This window comes from Callorhinus ursinus, unplaced genomic scaffold (genome assembly GCF_003265705.2).
Source record: "Callorhinus ursinus isolate GAN/ISIS: 27379988/994484 unplaced genomic scaffold, GSC_fseal_2.0 scaffold46, whole genome shotgun sequence".
Lineage (NCBI taxonomy): Eukaryota > Metazoa > Chordata > Mammalia > Carnivora > Otariidae > Callorhinus > Callorhinus ursinus.
The window spans coordinates 5,346,526-5,360,731 of NW_027397108.1; the positions used below are offsets into that span (position 1 = coordinate 5,346,526).

At 50.8% G+C, this 14,206-nt stretch overlaps 1 protein-coding gene across 1 annotated transcript in view; it reads left to right on the plus strand.

Moving 5' to 3' along the window:
* Positions 1-10,236: 10,236 nt before the first annotated feature.
* PLCG2 (phospholipase C gamma 2) overlaps positions 10,237-14,206 on the plus strand; it is a 139,021-nt gene continuing 135,051 nt past the window's right edge. Inside the window, exon 1 of the mRNA XM_025860437.2 lies at positions 10,237-10,350. The gene's annotated coding sequence lies outside the window, so the exon portion shown is untranslated. The remainder of the gene's footprint in view (positions 10,351-14,206) is intronic.

A 14,206-nucleotide genomic window follows, 5' to 3' on the forward strand; every position in this document is an offset into this window, starting at 1 on the left:
CATCACATTGTAGAAGAATAGATGGTATGGGCAGGTAGGGGTGTCTTTGGAAAATACAGTCTCCCACAGCTGGCTTTTGAACGGACTCCCTCGCCTCAGAAGGCCATTTAGCCACCATCGATTGTTACCCAGGCATGTGGGGTCCTGTGGGGGTCTCATCCTCACCCCTGGCAGTTACTGCCAGGTGGGCAGCCCAGTTCAGACCTGATACCAAGGTTCAGTCAATGAAAGATGTTCCCCTGTGGACACTGCTGAGGGAGGTGACACACAGGGAGAGAGCCGGGCAGGGCCAGCTTTGGTGACAGGGAGGATTCAGCAACAGATGAGTCACCAGACACTGAAGTATGTTTGCTTGCTCGGCCCTTTTTTTATTTTTTATTTTTTAAGTTTGAAAAATCCAGACTGGCCTTTCCAGGTGTGGCCTCAGTCTCCCTGTCTCCGGAGCTGCTGTGATTCTGTCAACACGGGCACTGTTTACAGTGGCAACAGCTGTGACCTTTAGAACCGGGAGGAAAACTGCCCTTCTGGATTCAGGCTGTTCTCTCCACACTTGGGGCCATAAACTATCATTCCCCCCAAAATATGGAGGTTGTGGGGCAGGGGCATGAAAGGCAGCCACTCGTAGGGGAAGGCTCTGTCCATCTCCTGCTAGAAGGGAGACCCCTGTGCCCCACTTCATGGCTCTTAGGGATTCTACATCCACTGTGTGCCCCCCAAAGCGATCAGGCACCCCCTCCTGGGGCCTTTGCACTTGCCTGAGAAGTTCCTTCTCCAGATCCTCACTTAGGGCTCCTCCTCTTCCTTGGGTCATGCTCAGATGGCACCTTCTCTGAGAGGCTGTTGGGACTGCCTTATCTAAATCCCCTCTCACTTCTCCCATTATACCCATCTGCTCGGTCACAGCACTCACTGCCCTCTGGGATGACCTTGGTAATCTGTTTCCTTGTTTATGGTCTGTCTTCCCCATTAGAATGTAAGAGCCACAGGGATTTTGGGTCCGTCCCCAGCTCCTATAGCAGTGCCTGGCATGCAGCAGGTGTTCAGTTAACATCTGAGCTGCAGAGCGTCTGAGCCAAGAATGCACAACCATGGAGGAAAGAACGTCTTGGCCAGTCTTCCCGCCTTCAGCCTGGCTCCCTCAACCCACTGTCCCCAGTGGGTTTTCCAAGCCAGAAATCCTCCAGATCGCTCTTCTGTTCTAACACCTTCGGTGGCTCCCCATTACCCCCAGGTAATGTCCAGATGGCTTAGTTAGGCTCGGCAGGCCGGGCATGAGTCAAGCCTGGCCTTCCTTTGGGACACGTACACCCTTCACTCCAGCAGAACTACACCCTGCCCAGAGTGCGTCATCCGTCATCCATCATCCGTGCTGCTCTGTCTGCCACCCGCTCTCTCTCCTGTCCCCACTCAGCTGACAGCTCTCGCCTGTCACGGGCTTCAGAGAGAGACTCACTGCTTTCCAGAAGCCTTCCCGACCCTCTTCTCCCAAACCTGCATTAATGACTCCTTTTCCCTCAACCCCCCCCCCACCTTGGTCTTATCATGTGTAGTATTATAATTTTTTTTAAGTAAAATACGATTTACACTCAGTAAAATTCACCCTTTTGGGTATACAGTATATGAGTTTTGGCAAATTCATATAGTTGTGTAATCTCACTACAATCAAAATATAAAACAATTCTACCACCCCCTGCCCCATTCCTTTTGTAGTCAACCCCCAGCCCCTGGCAACCAGTGATCTATTTTCTGTCTCTGGTTTTGCCTCTTCCAGAATGTCACATCAGTGGAATCTCACCATTGTAACGTCTTGATTCTGGTCTCTCTCACTTAGCGTAATGCATCTGAGCTTCACCTTCCGTGTTGTGCCTGTCATTTTTTTCCCTCTGCGCGACGCGGGCCATTTCGGTGCGTGCACGTTTGTTTATCTTTTCACAAGTTGAAAGGCATTGGGATCATTTCCTATTTTCAGCAAGTATGAATAAAGCTGCTATGGACACCGACAGACAGGCTTATGAATGGACGCAGGTTTCCATTTCTCTTGGGTCCATACCTAGATGTGGGATTGCTGGGTCCTATGATCAGTGTACGTGCGCCTTTTTAAGAAACTGCCCAACTGTTTCCTGAGGAAGCTGCACCCTTTGGGGTTCTCAGCAGCTGCTCCCCACGTTCTCCAACACTGGGTATTGTCAGTTGTCTTTAGTTAGCCATTTTAACAGGTGTGTAACCAATTTTTTTTTTTTTTTTTTTTTTTACCTGTTCAGGTAGGTAAAAATTCATTCACTATCAGGTGACCTCCGGATAGAGCATGAATCTTTCCTCTTCTTAACCTCGGAGCCTAGAATAGTGACTGACACATAGTAGGTACGTAGTAAATGCTTGTGGGCTGGGTGAGTGATCTATTGAATTGGTGTTTAAGGAGAATTTGTCTTGGATTCCACGGGGGGGGGAGGGTTAATCAATGTCTCCTCTCCCAAAGGCGGTCTTTCTGGAATTTGCCAGGAAAACCTCCTTATCTTTGTGGCTTATACCTCTGTATATCCGCCCCAAGTGCCCAGACTGCTTTCCATCTCTGAAAAGGCTAATCAAGTGTTTCTTTCCCTGTTGTTTCAGTGGAAGGCATTGGTGCCCATACTAGAGAGTACAAAAGAATTGTGGGGTGGGGCTGGGGGTGGTTAAAATGCAGATCCCCAGGCTCCACTCCCAGGGTGCTGATTCAGTAGGCCCAGCATCCCTGGGTGCATCTCAGACCTCCCTGAGAACTCCCCCGGGGAGGCAAGAATCCCCTGTGGGAGTGGGGCTCCTGACCTCATCAGCACTGGGCTTCAGAGCCCAGCTCTGCGGGTCATTTAATACCTCCAAGCCTCATCTGTAAAATAGACACAAAAGTGATTGAGCTTCCCAATCTTGGTGCAAGGACTAAATGTATTTACTGAATGTAGGGTCCTGGCACAAGGTAGGTATTAAATAAATGTTACTGATTTTGGTAAACCACAAAGATTTTAATTTTTTTTAAAGATTTTATTTATTTATTTGACAGAGAGAGACACAGCAAGAGAGGGAACACAAGCAGGGGGAGTGGGAGAGGGAGAAGCAGGCTTCCCCTGGAGCAGGGAGCCTGATGCGGGGCTCGATCCCAGGACCCTAGGATCATGACCTGAGCTGAAGGCAGACGCTTAACTGACTGAGCCATCGAGGTGCCTCCGGCCTTGATTTTCAAACAGTTTAGTTTTCTAGTATAACTAAGATGTGCTCGGTGAAGAATATTTAAAAAACACTAGAAGCAGAATAAGTCAGAGACAACGTGTTAATGTATCGAGCAGACTTTTTAAAATATTTATTTTTTATTGAGATATGCATAAAGTTGCACAAGTTGTAAGTGTAAGGCTCATTTTCATCAAGTGACCGCCGCTTGTAACTACAGGATCAAAAGGGAGAATATCACAGCCCCCAAAACCCTTCCTTCTGCCCCCACCAGGCAAAGAGAACCACTATTCTGACTTTAAGGGTGTTGGTCAACTTTGACCAACAAGCCTGGTTTATAACAAAGCTTCTCTCTCTTTCTGGTGCTCTTGGAAACCTCTTGTGCATCCCTCAAGACACAGTTCTGAGGTTACCTCCTCTGAGAAGTCTTCCTAGCCCCTTGGTTTATCTCTCTAACCCAACTCTTATCATTCCTTGGTGGTAAATGTCTCTTCCTGCTATCTCTCCCTTCAGTGCTGAGTGGACTGCCCTATTTACCTAACACAGGGTTAGTGGGTGAATCATGACCTGCCCAAAAGATCTAAGTCCTGACCCCCTGTACCTGTGAATGCTTTTTTTTTAAAAGGTTGACTTATTTATCTGAGAGAAAGAAGGGGGGAAGGGACAAAGGGAGAGAGAGAGAGAGAGAAACTCAAGCAGATTCTGTGCAGAGCGCGGAGCCCCGCATGAGGCTCGATCCCACCACCCTGAGATCGTGACCTGAGCCGAAATCAAGAGTCGGACGCTTAACTGACTGAGCCACCCAGGCGCCCCTACCTGTGAATCTGACCTTAGTTGGAAATAAGGTCTTTGCAGATGTAATTAAGTCCCTCAATATGAGGTCACCCTAACTTTAGAGCCCACCTTATGTCCAGTGACTGGTACCCTCACCAGAGAAAGGAGAGAGAGAATCAAGACCCAGACACAGGGAAGAACATCACTGAAGATGGAGCAGAGGTGGTGGGGGATGCAGCCCCAGATCAAGGAGTGCCCGAGATGGCCAGCAGCTGCCAGCCCCTAAGACAGAGGCACGGATAGCATTGTCCCCCAGAGGCTCCAGGGGGAACGCCCCTGCCAACACTTGGACTTCAGACTTCGGGCCTCCAGGAGTGTGGGAGAATACGTTTCTGTTGGCTTAAGCCATCCAGTGTATAGTATTTTGTATGCAGCCCCCAGACACTAATCTACAGGGTCTGGTGTCAAGTGAGGGCTCGGTGTTTGTTGAATGAGCAAGAACCGGGTTGGGGGCTTGCTGGCCTCTGGAGGGAACAAAAGGGAATCTCTGTCCTCAGATGACTTTTCTCTGGTTGCCTCATGGAACTTTGTGATACCTGCAGGACCCCGTGGGCTGCCCACATGACATTGTCCCCCTTGCCCCCACCAACAGTGACCCTGTTTTGCTCCACACCTCGGGAGGCCCCACATGGCTTCCCGCATCCAGCCAGCCAGATGTGGGATCCCATTCCTTGAGCAATAGCTGTGGCCGAATGGGCTTGGGACCCAATCCTGATCAATGATAAGGGAGAGAAAGTGTGCTGCGGGCTTTGCGGGGAGTTTTTTTCTTTCTTGCTTTCCCCCTTTCTGCTCTGGCTGCCTGGAATGGCAGATATGGAAGGAATCTTCATCCTCTTGATGTCCTTGAACTTCTGATTGCTCTGTGCCTGCCTAAAGACAGCTTTTTTTTTCTGTTTTTGTTTTTTTATTTTATTTATTTTTTTAATAATTTTTATTGTTATGTTAATCACCATACATTACATCATTAGTTTTTGATGTAGTGCTCCATGATTCATTGCTTGTGCATAACACCCAGTGCTCCACTCAGAACGTGCCCTCTTTAATACCCATCACCAGGCTAACCCATCCCCCCACCCCCCTTCCCTTCCTGCCCCCCCGTTTGTTTTTCAGAGTCCATCGTCTCTCATGGTTCGTCTCCCCGTCCGACTTACTCCCCTTCATTCTTCCCCTCCTGCTATCTTCTTCTTTTTCTTTTTTCTTAACATATGTTGCATTATTTGTTTCAGAAGTACAGATCTGTGATTCAACAGTCTTGCACAATTCACAGCGCTCACCATAGCACATACCCTCCCCAATGTCTATCACCCAGCCACCCCATCCCTCCCACCCCCCACCACTCAGCAACCCTCAGTTTGTTTCCTGAGATTAAGAATTCACAGCCTTTTTGTGGAAGCTGAACAGTCCAGACTCAGGCTCCAGCCATTAGAGGTCCTCAGCTGTGCAGCTCAGGAAAGAGACCCAGAGAGACTAAGTCACCTCCCTGGGGACACAGGGTAGGAATGTGGCAGAGGTGGGATTCCCACCCAGGCCTCTCTGTCTCCACGTCCTGCATTCTCAGCTGCCCCTCCACAGGAGCTCTTGGTTTTAACTGTCTCTCCTGATTTTACACAAGGCTGAGGGCCTGGGGAAGGCGCGGCTGCAGCCAGCTCTTAAGCACAGTGGGGACGGTGTGTCATGTGTCCACAACAAAGCAATGACTGCCTTGTCAGTGCTGGGGTCCCACTTAATCGGGAACAGTGCCCAGGACTTGGACATGCATCAGCTGACTCAGTCCTCCAGAGCAACCCTAATACTGATGAGGAAACTGAGCCTCACTGAGGCTGGCAGCTCTGTGCAGAGCCATGCAGACAGTGAGGGGCGGAATTGGGCCTTGAAATTCCTCGGTCTCACTCTGGAGCACCCCCAAACCCCAGCTCCCCATCTACAATGTGCGCTCCCGGAATGGGACTTTGATGATTCCTGCTGCCTTCCTGGAGCCCAACAGTGCCTGGATCCTGGAAGGCACTCAGCAAGTGTTTGTTGAATGAATACATGAGCCCCAGCAGGAACCCGAGGCTTGAGAAGCCCAAAGAAAAACCATAGGACCAGAGGCTCTTCCCACCAGCCTCAGTTTAGACAGCTGACTCCTACAACTCAATAGCGACAAAACAACCAGATTTAAAAGTGGGCAGAGGACTTGAACTGACATTTCTCCAAAGAAGACATACAGAAGGCCAACGAAAATATGTGTAAAGAGACCCCACATCACTCATCACCAATGCAAATCAAAACCAAAACGAGATAGCCCCCTCCCACTTGTTAGAGTGGCTGGTATTTAAAAAAAAGGTAACGGGTGTTGGCGAGGGTGGGGAGAATGGGGGACCCCTCGTGCACTGTCGGTGGGATTGCAAACTGGCGCAGCCGCTGTGGAAACAGCGAGGAGGTTCCTCACAAAACGAACACCAGAACCACCACGTGATCCAGCAATCCCACTTCTGGTATATGCATCCCCAAAACCTGAAGACAGGATGGTGAAGAGGGTCTGCATTCCCATACTCATGGCAGCATGATTCATGATAGCCAAGATGCAGAAACAATCTAAACATCCGCCGAGAGATGCACGGACAGAGAAAATGTCCTATGTACCTACGACGGTATTATTCAGCCTTTAAAAAGAAGGAAATCCTACAACTTGCAGCAACGTGGATGGACTTGGAGGACAGAATGCGAAGCCAGGTGGGCCAGTCAGAGGACAGCGGTTGCATGACTCGTCTCCGGTGAAACATCTAAAGGGACTCAAACTTCTAGATGCAGAGAATAGAATGATAGTTGCCAGGAGCTGGGAGGCGGGGGGGGGGGGGGGGGAGGTGTTCAATGGTTATAAAGTCTTTGTCACACAACGTGAGTAAATCCTAGAGCTCTGCTATACAACATTGTGTCTACAGCTGACAATAATGCATTGCACATCTAAAAATGTGTTGAGGGCGGATATCCTGTTTTGGATTCTTGCCACACACACATACACAATATAACACAAAAGGCAACTACAATGACAAGGGACACACAAGGAAACATGTGGAGGTGATGGATATGTTTGTTACCTTGACTGTGGTGATGGTAACACAGGTATATGCATATGTCCAAGCTTATCAACTTGTAGATGTTAATTGTGCTCAGCTTTTTGTATAAAAATTATACTTCAATAAAGCTGAGAAAGAAAATAGCACAGGTTTCTGCCCACCCCCCCACCCCCCGGCCAACTGCTAGGCCTGGCCTAACCCTGACAAAGTCTGGAAGCCAGCTGCTGGGACTGGGCTTGCCCCCAGGGGACATGCACGTCTCTGAACAATGTCGGGAAAGGAAACCAAATGCAAAGGCTGTCAGGGGGTTTCTGCTCATTTTTGGCCCTGGGGGTGGAGGGGTAGGCCAGAAGGCTCCCTGGGGCAGGGGGAGGGGGCTTGACTGGGGCCTGGGGAGAAAGGGGCCCAGGTATGGAAGGCCCACCGCGTAACAATGATTATTATAACGAGAGGCTGTTACTTATGGAAAGCTGTGTTGTGCTCAGCTCTGTGTTATGCACTACCTTGAATTCTTTAAACAACTTTCTAAGGTAGGTATTTTTTTTTACCAGCTTTATTGAGATATGTCATATATACACAATTTGCCCTTCTAAAATGTACAGTTCAATAGCTTTGGATATCTTTGCAGCACTGTTCGACCATCTTCACAATTTTAGAACTTTCTCCTCACTCCAAAGGGAAACCCCGTACCCCTTAGTCATCACCTTCCAGTACCTACCTGCCCTCAGTCCTAGGCAAGCACTCATCTACTTTCTGTCTATAGATTTGCCTATTCTGGACAGCCCAGAGGATGGAATGATGGGGAAACTGGAGGTTCAGAGAGGGTGACTGACCAGCATAAGGTCACACAGCTAAGGAAGTGGCTTGAATCCAGGTCTCCCTGTTCTTCAAGTCCCCACTTTCCTGCTACACCACAGGGTTCTTCTTTCCAATGACAACATTAAAAACAGCTCTGACGGTTGAAGCAGGATGCCCATTTTAGCTTGTCACATTTAATCCTCGCCATCGCCCGGGGGTGGGGGGGAGGGCAGATACAGTTATTCTGCCCATTTGGCAGAGTGGGAAACAGAAACACTGAGGGCCTAATGGTCTAGTGTGCCATGGGGGCTAGCCAATGGAAGAGGGTTATGGGGAAAAAAAACAATATGTACATACTGAGGACTGGCAAGGAAACACAGGATAAAAAGTTGAGGCAATGCTGATGAAAAGACAAGTTTCTTTCAGGTTATTCCCCCCCTCTTCTTTCTTTTTATATGAAAAGGAAAAGAAAGTTCCCTCCACCCTTTGAGGTCACTTCCTGACCCATTTGTGAATTTGTGTGGAGTGGTTACAAATTCACTTCTCCCTGCCTGACTGCCTCTTGTTAATGTTTTGGATGGGCAATGGGTGCTGGCACCAGACAGACCTGGGTTCAAATCCTGCCTCCACCGCCCATTGACTTAACACCTGCAAGTCCTCCCCATGACGGGTACTTTTCTTTTTCTTTCTTTCCTTTTTTTTTTTTTTTTTTTTGACACCGTGTCTTCTCCCCCTTCCTACTGTGCTTTGGAAAAGATATGTCATTTTGTATTTGAGTTCTCCCAGAAGGAGGTGGGGTGGGGAGGGGCTAAGGTCCCAATTATTTTGAACAAACAAGCTGAAGTTTAAGAAAAAGAGATGAGGAGCCCCAGAGATTCCCATTCATTGCACCAGATGCCTTTAGCTATTCACCTGAAGATAAACAATGAGGCAGAGAAGAAAAGCAATGAAAAAATACGAAGAAGCAAACTGCCATGTACTGTAATCATCATCTCATGCAGGTATTTTAGCTGCCAAGATGCTGTAGGCTTACAGTCGCAGGTTAAAAGGGAGTTCTTCGAATTGAAGCATGGACTTCATGTTCTTCTTTTCTTGCTTGGCCCCAGGGACCAGAGAAAACTCCAGCCAGAATTAGCATCTGTTTGGACAGAGGTTAAGAGCCAAGGCTTCCAGTAGTGGTCTCCAAAACTTCTGATTGCATACAGTCTCATTTTGTCGGCAGGAGATTCAACATGCTTCCCTATACAAGCAGATTTTGGAATAGTAAATTGTACACATATATGGTTGCACCGAGGTACCATGCATATGGTGTAAGAGGTACTAAAGTGTTAAAAAGATTGATGGAAATAAATATTGTTGGGAATTCTTAAAAAAAAAGGCAAAGAAATTTAACCTTGAGTTAGCCACTATTTCTTGGAAATTGGCCCCATGATTCCAAGTGGCTGACGCTGTAAGAAGCCTCTCAAAGAACTCTTTAGAAAACAGGGCAGTAAGTGGTGCTTGGTGGTGAACAGTCACTGGTACACTCCTGAGATGGGGCAGGGAAAGAAATGAATCTATGGAGTTCTGAAGTTGGTGAATGCGTCCTGTGACTTCACATAGAACATTTTCAGTCGGAGCAACATTCACGTGATCAAAAAATGCTGTAACTCAATTTCGGAGTAGCACTGATGTGCTGAGGGCTCTGTAGGTGACCCTCACGCTGGCTTGAATCACCACGAGGACACTTGTGCCAAAGGTGCACACGAAAAGTTTAAGTAACATGGTTTCGTGAAACACAAGAATGGAAAAGAGCCGTTAACTACCATAAGTAGGCATTTGACTATCTCCTCCATGTGCTTAGAAGTTCACCAAGGGAGCCATTAAAAAACATCTTACTGGGAAACCGGGAGATCAGTTCCCAATTCTGTCTTCCTTACAACAAACTTTCGGGGCCAGCGCTGTTTGATCCCGCCTGACGGACGGGGACACTGAGGCTGGGCGCACTGAAGTGGTTTGCCCAAGGTAGTGAGAGGTGGTCTGACACCCGCGCAGCCTCGCTGACGATTTGAAATTGCGGCGGGTGAACGGCCATCTCCAGGTGATGATGAGTTTGTTCACCGTACGTAAAAGCACCTGGATGGAGTAGGCCTCCACCAATGCTAGGCCGGCGCCCGCAAGTTCTCGCTCTCCCTCGCCAGTGGCCTCGGGCAGCTCGCTCCCCCGCCCGCGGTCTCAGTTTCCTCCCCTGGCCGCGGAAGCGGGGTCTCTGGCGCGGACGAGGTGCCGGGGTGCGCCGCGCGGCGGGCGGGGCGGGGCGGCCTCGGGGCCGCGGGGGGCGGGCCGGGGCGCGGGGGGCGGCCCCCACGAGTCACGTGGCGCGCGGCCGCGGCCGAAGCAGAAGTAGCAGCGCCCGCGTTGGAGGGCGCGCGCGGCAGGGAGTGCCCGGAGCCGGGACCCGCGGCGGGGGCACGGCCAGGTGAGTGGCCCGGCGGGGCGGGAATGCGCGCGGGCGCCCGGCGTGGGGAGGACCCGCGCCCGGAGACGGGGGACGGCGCCGGGGCGCAGCGGGCAGGGGCAGGAGCGGGGCGCGCCGTCGGGGGCCCCCGCCCGCTGTGTCCGGGGCCGGGCGGTGGAGGCGGGGGTCGGGGCCTGGCCGCCGGCCACTTCCTCACCGGGAACGGCGCCACCTCGGCGATCCGTGCCCGCGGACGGCCCGGCCTTTGAATGGGAACCCGGGAGGGTCGCGCTGGCGTTGGCGTTCAAGGCTCCCGTGGCCGCGGGGTCCCGCGTGGGGTCTGGCGGTGTTTCCCGGCTGCTTCTGTGCTCAGGGCTCGCTGACCGCGGGCGGCCAGGCCGGCCCCCGGCGCTTCCCCGTATTACACAGGTGGTTGCGGGTGGTGGGTGGCGGAGCGATACCACGGAAGGGGCAGCCCTCACCCAGAAGAGACGGGGAGGGTTTTGGGGGAGTCAAGGATTCCCGCTCCCACCCCACAGTTGTAGGCATAATTATACGTGTTGGTCTGTGCGTTTTCCTGGTTATGGTTTGGAATCCCAACAAGGTCATTCCCCTTCCTCCCCCCCCCCCCCCATAGTGGAAGAATTTGAGGGAAAACTGTCTCCTTTAGACAAGGGTTGGCGCCTGGTTTCTGGTGGAGAACGGGGAGGGGCTCTTCTAGCACCCTGATCTTAAGCCAGACTGAAAGAGTCTGGTGGGTTGAGGGGGTGACGTGGCACAAGGCAACAGGTGGCCTTGTTAATCAACTTAATTTGAATTTCAATTCCAGCTGTGTGACCCTGGGCACGTTGAAGAACCTCCCTGAGCCTCCATTCCTTACCCTGGATCCTGGGGCTACTCAAACCTACATTCCAGGCTTGTTGAGAATTGGAGCCTATCTATGGAAAGGGTGCCCTGGCTAGTTCTTGACCCTCTCTGGCTAAGGGCCATACGTGGGGCTTGGCCATCATCCTTAGCTACAGTTCTGCAGAGAGGGGCCGATTTGGGGGCCCATGCCAGGCCCATGCCGTTAGCCTGCTGCAAAGGTGTGTGTGCATTGTGCATACCAGTTCAGGCTTCATGGATGCAGAAATCGCCTAGAGCTGCTGCTGCTGCCGCCTCCCCCAACCCAGGCCCCCGCCCCCACCTCTCTTGTCCCCTCCTACATGCCCCCCCACCTTGAGAGTGTAATACTTCTCTAGAAAAGGCAAAGCGGGGACCCCATGAATAGCCCTTTTGCTGGGTGGGGTTAGTGAGAAACTGCTGATAAGAAAATTTCAGAACCTTTCTTAATTTAGAAAACAGTGAAAACACAAGAAAGAAAAGCTCATCCATATGTTACCACTTAAATTAATAAAAAGTCAAGACCTGGTCTCTCCCCTCCCCTCTTCTGAAAGTAACCACTTTCCCTAGATTTATACGCAGGCAGCCTTTTAAAAAACCTAATTCTTTGATGCATACTGGTTTGCCACTCTTTTTTCATCTATTTCGTGAATCTTTCTGGATTCCATTGCTTATAAATTTTTGTGCTGCTATACAGCTGCGGAGCATTCTTTAGTGTGCGTGTCCCGTGATTTCTTTAAGGGACCTCCCTCCCAGTTGTGTTCTTTTCTATCACAAATAATGCTTCTGGGAACATCTTTGTGTTTCTTCCTCACCTTGGTGATTGCTGATCAAAGCATATGCATGTTTCATGGTTTGACAGATGATCATAGGTTGCCCCCTAAAAAAAAAAAAAAATGGACTCATTCACATTCCTCCCTGCCGTGGATGACACCACCTCTTCCTCCAATAAAAATCCATTGCCGCCGGGTGGGTGCTGAGATGCAGCCGTAACCACCTTCCTCTGAGTTGTTGGAGGGGCAGCTAACCTCTCAGGGATGTGACTGTGCAGAGTTTAACAGAGGATTGTTCTGTGGGACTTGATATGAACTCCTCTATGGGCCTAACGTGTACAGAGAACACTGAAGAGGAGAAACCATCCCTGCTTCCGGGTTCTGGGTCCTTGTAGCCCAGAAGTTTATTTTGAAAAGGACATGAAAAGTAGAAATGGCAAAACCTCTTACTAAATTTCAGACACCATAAGTCATTTTGCACAGGTACCCAGGGAGGATGAGAAACAGGACTAAAAAAGGGATTTCGAGGCCCTTTCTTTCATTTGTTCTTTTCTCCCTCCCCTCCCCTCCCCTCCCCCCCCCCCCTCCCCTCCCCTCCCCTCCCCTCCCCTTTCAGCAGAAGCAAAATGGAAATTGCCTCTGATAGCTAGTGCCTTCCCTTGGGGAGCCAACCTTGGAGACTTCCTTGCCTTAGCTGCTGAAGCATCAAACTCTGGAAACCTGAGTCAGGAGCTGGCTGGATTTTGTTGGTTGACTCCAAGGATCTCGTGGCCGTGAAGACCTCTTTCCAGTTCTTGGCGAGAGGCAACGGGACAGACTTGATGTTTATAGTTGGGCCAATGCACCAGGCTTCTGAGCTGGAAGTAACCAGAATCTGGGGAAGGTTACGTCCAAGGCCATCCCAGGGCGAGAGTCAGAAAGAAATGAAGACCCCAGTGCCTCCGGGCAGGCAGGTTTAATAGAGGGTGGAGGTGTTGTGACAGGGTGTGTGTCTCCTATTTATGCCCTGCTGTCCGTTGGCCTAGAGACCTGGGAGGGAACTCCAGGGGCACATGGCTGGGGGGTGGTCAGCACAGCGAAGAGCTGCAGAGCTGGGACCAGGTGCAAATCATGCTTCTGCCACTTCCCAGCTGTGTGACCTTGGACAAGGCCTTCAGTCTCTCTTGAGAGGGTTGGGAGGGCCAAACTAGTTACTTTCTGGCCAGATTCTGGTGCAGAATTCTGAGTTCCAGAAGGCAGGTGCTGACAGACTGGGGGCGTGGGATTCAGACCAAGGCTCTGATCCCGGTGCTGCCACGTTTCTGCATGACCTTGATCATGGAATTTCCCTCTCAGGACTTGGTTTTTCACCTCTGGTAGTTCTCATTGAGATAAATGACATAAACCGGGTATAGCAGGTGCTGGCCCCTGGGGAAAGCCAACAAACAGCTAGTTCACCAGGATGAGACTGGCCACAGGCACCTTGTTCAACGGCTTGACCTGGATTACAGGGTGATGAGGCAGGAGGCTCATCCCGGAGTCTGTGGCACAACCTAGTAGTCCTGCAGCTTGCTGGGCTTTGGCTTAAGCCAGCTCTTCTGGTTAGAACACTGTTCCCTCCTGCTTCACCTTTTGGATTCAGATACCCTCTCCTCCCAGAAGCTTTCTCTGATCTAAGTAGGGGTTGAGCTGACAGGTCTGATTCCAAGTGGGCAGAGAGCAGGTGTAATTCATGGTTTTACCTCCAGGTGCCTGTGGAGGTGCCTTTGGCGATGGGCAGGAGCTGGAGGGAGGAGGGGGCAAAGGGCAAGGCCTGGGCCTCGCCCCACTCCCCCTGATTTGCATACCATTTCCCAGCTCAGTTCCTGGCACAGAGTTGACAACTGGCTGATGACTATTATCTGAGGCCCTGCCAAGGGCTGGGGGCTGTACATTGTAGCTTTCAGTCCTTCCATCGCCTCTTGAGACTAGTATTATCCCCATTTTACAGATGAGGGAACCGAGGCCCTGATTTTGAGCAGCGTGGCAGGAGGCTGTCAGAAGCGGACCCAGAGTGAGGGCCTGCATGACCTTGGCTGAACACTTGCCTCTCTACAGAGTAACAGCTGTGGGCTCCTAATGCTGTGGCATTTGGGGGGCGGGGAGGAGGTTCACGGAACGACTGATGGCAGTAGTAGCAGGAGCTAAATCTGGGGGGCACTGACTTTGCATCAGTTTTAAGGGCCCCAAGATACACTATCTGG